Source organism: Myotis brandtii, unplaced genomic scaffold (assembly GCF_000412655.1).
Source record: "Myotis brandtii unplaced genomic scaffold, ASM41265v1 scaffold460, whole genome shotgun sequence".
Taxonomy (NCBI): domain Eukaryota; kingdom Metazoa; phylum Chordata; class Mammalia; order Chiroptera; family Vespertilionidae; genus Myotis; species Myotis brandtii.
Genome location: NW_005367588.1, coordinates 130,854 through 134,757, shown reverse-complemented (window position 1 = coordinate 134,757; position 3,904 = coordinate 130,854). Strand labels below are relative to the sequence as shown.

The following is a 3,904-nucleotide window of genomic DNA, read 5'->3' as shown; positions in this document are numbered from 1 at the left end:
GGGCGGGAGGTGTGGGGGGGGCACAGGCCCCGCGACAGCACTGGAGACAGCGGGGCTCACGGCTGACAGGCCGCTGATGGGAACAGAAACAACCTAAAAGGTGCTCTACCTTGGAGCCTCCTGGTCTCTCCTCTTCCTCCCCACCCCCTGCCCTCCACATCGCCCCGGATCCGCGTGGGCAGCCTGAACGGGGTGAGCTGGCTGTGGACTCCCTACTGCTCCCCTCTGGGCCTGAGGGGCCTGGGACAGGACATGTCCAGGGAGGCTGGTCCAGCCCAGGGGCCCCCGGGAGCTGGGGCAGGCAGGTCACCTCTGGAGGCCTGGTTCCTGGATCCCTCACTCCTGGAGGAAGGGGGGAGAGGGGGGAGCGCTGCGGCTCTCCCAGCACCGAGCCCTGCCCAGCCAGGCTCACCTGCTCCTATCGCACCCGTCGACACCTCCGCTGAGCTCAGCTGGGAAACATGCTCCCGCTCACTCAGCGAACTAAGCAGCCGGCGACCCTCAACTAAACCTCTCCACCACCAACAGCTGGGCATCGGGCTGCGCTGAGCAGTAAGTCTTCCCCCGAGAGGACAGCAAACCACAGGGAGCGATGGGGACGGGCAGGCGGCCGGCGCATCTGCTGCTATTTCTACCCATTGGTTCCAAACACAGAATCCTGGGTCTCCTCCCGCTCACCATCCAGAGGGGAGCAGCTCTTCATGTTCCTTTGCAGAAATAACGTTGAGGAGAGAAACGCAGGAAAAACGGCCTCCACTTCCAGTGTTTACACGTCTGCATGGGTTTAACAGGTGCTGCCAGAGCAGGTCCACAGCTTCAGATATTTGTCAAACATTTACCGGACGTTGTAGAAGCTCCCGGGGTAGAAGCTCCCGTTGTAGAAGCTCCCGGGGTGACCCTGGCTGCATGTGGCCCGAGTTCACGCTCACCCGGCAGGATGTGGACGCACTTTCAAATGCACGGTGAGCTCAGAGCATGAGCCGGCGAACTGTGTGTGGAGGTCACGTAGCTGGATTATCAAAAGTCTGAGACAGATGCACACACCAGGAGTAGCTGCTGCCACATGCTGGGTAGAGTGAAAAGCTGGTATTTCACTGTGTACCTTCTACAAGGAAGACAAGATTCTCAAAAAGCCACCCAATACCGACGCTGCAGTGACAGGGGCGCACGTGACGCCGGGACCAGGTGCAGAAGGCACATGGCGTACGACTCCATTTTATGAAACGCCCAGAACAGCCAAGTCTATGACAGAAAGTGGTTAGTGCTGCCTGGGGCCCATGGGGTGGGGACTATGGGGCTTCTTGTGGGGAGAAAAATGTCCTCAACTCAACTGTGGTGATGACTGCACGCCTTGTGAACATGCTAAAACCCGCTGCACTGTACACATTGAAAGGTGAACTGTGTGATATGTGAGTTATCTGTACTAATAAGAGTTTTATGCTAATTAGACCAGGAGACCTTCTGGATGTCCTTCCAGACAAAGCCGGGGACTTGGCCGGCCTGCAAACTGCCCCCAAACAGCCCTTAGCCCCTCACCCAGGCCAGCCACGACCCCCAGCAGGGACCTCACCCCAACTGGGGTGTGGCCAGCCTGAAAATGGCCCTCAGCCCCTCGCCCAGGCTGGCCACACCCCCCAGTGGGAGCCCTCCACCCTGATGGGGGCGTGGCCAGCCTGCAAACTGCCCCAGGCCCCTCACCCAGGCTGGCCCTGCCCCCCAAGGGGACCCCCACCCTGATCCGGGACCCCCTACAGGGCAGACCAGCTGGCCCCCACCCATGCACCAGGCTTCTATCTATACTAATAAAAGGATAATATGCTAATTAGACTGGGAAACCTTCCCGGACATCCTTCCAGACAAAGCCATGGTGGTGGGGCCGAAGCAGAGGTGGTTAGGGGTGATCAGGCCAGTAGGGGAGGGCAGTTGGGGGGTGAGCAGGCCAGCTGGCAGAATGGTTTGGGGCAATCAGGCAGGCATGCAGTTAGGAGCCAGCGGTCCCGATTGCTTGGCCTGCACCCTCTCACAATCCGGGACCCCTGGGGGATGTCAGAGAGCTGGTTAGCCAGGCCGAGGGACCCCACTGGTGCACGAATTTGTGCACTGGGCCTCTAGTATCCAATAAGGCTGTTACAGCCTCCCACCCCCGAAAGAGAGCAGCAGAAACCACCACAACGCAGTCAGCACTTTATGTGTAACACCCGCACCGAGGCCGGCGCCCCACAGGCCTGCTGCTCCCCCTGCGCACGTGGAGCAGGTTCTCCCAGGAGCGGGGAGTCCCCTTCATGTCCGGGAGGTGGGGCACCCACAGTGTCTGGCGTGGCTTTTCTGCAACAGGGTCTGCTGACCTGAGGAAGCTCCGTGCACCTCGAACCTCAGGGCCCAGAAGGGACTGCAAGGGAGGCCGCGGCTCAGCTGCTCTAGCTGCTCCGTGAGCTGTGTGCAGGCAGGCGCAGGCGTGCGTCCCGAGAGCTTCCACAGACAAGGCAGCGTGCATGGGGGGTGGGCAGGGCCCACGGAGGGACTTGTCTGCCTTTCTCACGCTCAGCATCGCACGCCGCCCCCGAAATCGCGTTCTGAGCCACATTCCCGCCACCCTCGGGGACGGCGGGAGGAGGGTCTGTGGGCACCGAGGTTGTGACAGTTAGTGATCGGGAGCAGGCACTGGGTCAGGGAGCTCGGCCCAGAGCTGGCCCCGGGAGCCATCCAAAGGGTCTGTGTCCAAACAGTGGGAGGGTTTATTTTTCCTGAGAAAGGAAAAGGGTCCAGAAACCCATTCAGCTCAGGTTAATCCTGTTGGCGCTGCCTCGTCAGCTCTTTGGCTCTTTCTCTTCCTGATTGCTCTCTTCCATCGGGAGCAGGCACTGGGTCAGGGAGCTCGGCCCAGAGCTGGCCCCGGGAGCCATCCAAAGGGTCTGTGTCCAAACAGTGGGAGGGTTTATTTTTCCTGAGAAAGGAAAAGGGTCCAGAAACCCATTCAGCTCAGGTTAATCCTGTTGGCGCTGCCTCGTCAGCTCTTTGGCTCTTTCTCTTCCTGATTGCTCTCCACACTCATGGGAGGGGGCGGGGGGCACTGTGGCCTCAGCTGCTCTAACAGCCTCCCTCCCGCAACTTCCATGACGGGCAGGCGGCACGGGGAGCAGGAAGCCCATCTGACTGTTTACTAAGGCTTACTGTGCGCTGGCTCAGACCAATGAGCGCCTTACTGTGCGCTGGCTCAGAAGGATGAGCTCCTCACTGTGCGCTGGCTCAGACTGATGAGCTCTGGTGGTTGTTTTTAAAGAAGCAAATGACCTCACAGAGGTCAGAGTGGAAAAGAACTACCCACAGGTCTGGTTCGCTTTCTGTGTCAGCAGCTGGGGAATACGGAGGAAAGAGCAAGGAGTAGGGCCAGTTTTAAACTAAATGCCTTTGGCCCGGCTGGCGTGGCTCAGAGGTTGAGCATCGCCCTAAGAGGTCACAGTTCGATTCCCAGTCAGGGCACATGCCTGGGTTGCAGGCTGAGGTGTGGGGTATGCAGGAGGCAGCCAGTCAATGATTCTCTCCCATCACTGATGTTTCTCTCCCTCTGTAATCAATAAAAATATATTTTAAAAATTAATAAATACACTAAATGCCTTTGGTAATTCGTCCCGACTCTGGCACTGGAATGTCTCTGGCTCCCTGCCCGTTACAGGAGGAGACTCGGGCGGAGCTGGCCAGGCCCCAGGTGTCTCTGACGTCGGCCCGTTGCCAATGTTCTGTGAGGAGAGGCCGGAGGCCGCTCAGCTCTGAGTGGGTGCCAGGCGCCCTTTCATATGTAGGCTGGGCCCACTACAGCTTCTGAGACACGACACGGGGCCTGTCCCAGGAGAAGGGCCGGCTCACTGCTGGGCCGGGTGCAGAGACCGCACGGGCGGAGGGAGGC

The 3,904-nt window shown here is 59.5% G+C and overlaps 1 protein-coding gene across 1 annotated transcript in view; it reads right to left on the bottom strand.

The window, feature by feature from the left end:
* Positions 1–3,904, bottom strand: part of CABLES1 (Cdk5 and Abl enzyme substrate 1) — a 70,930-nt gene that overhangs the window by 5,424 nt on the left and 61,602 nt on the right. The window lies entirely within an intron of this gene.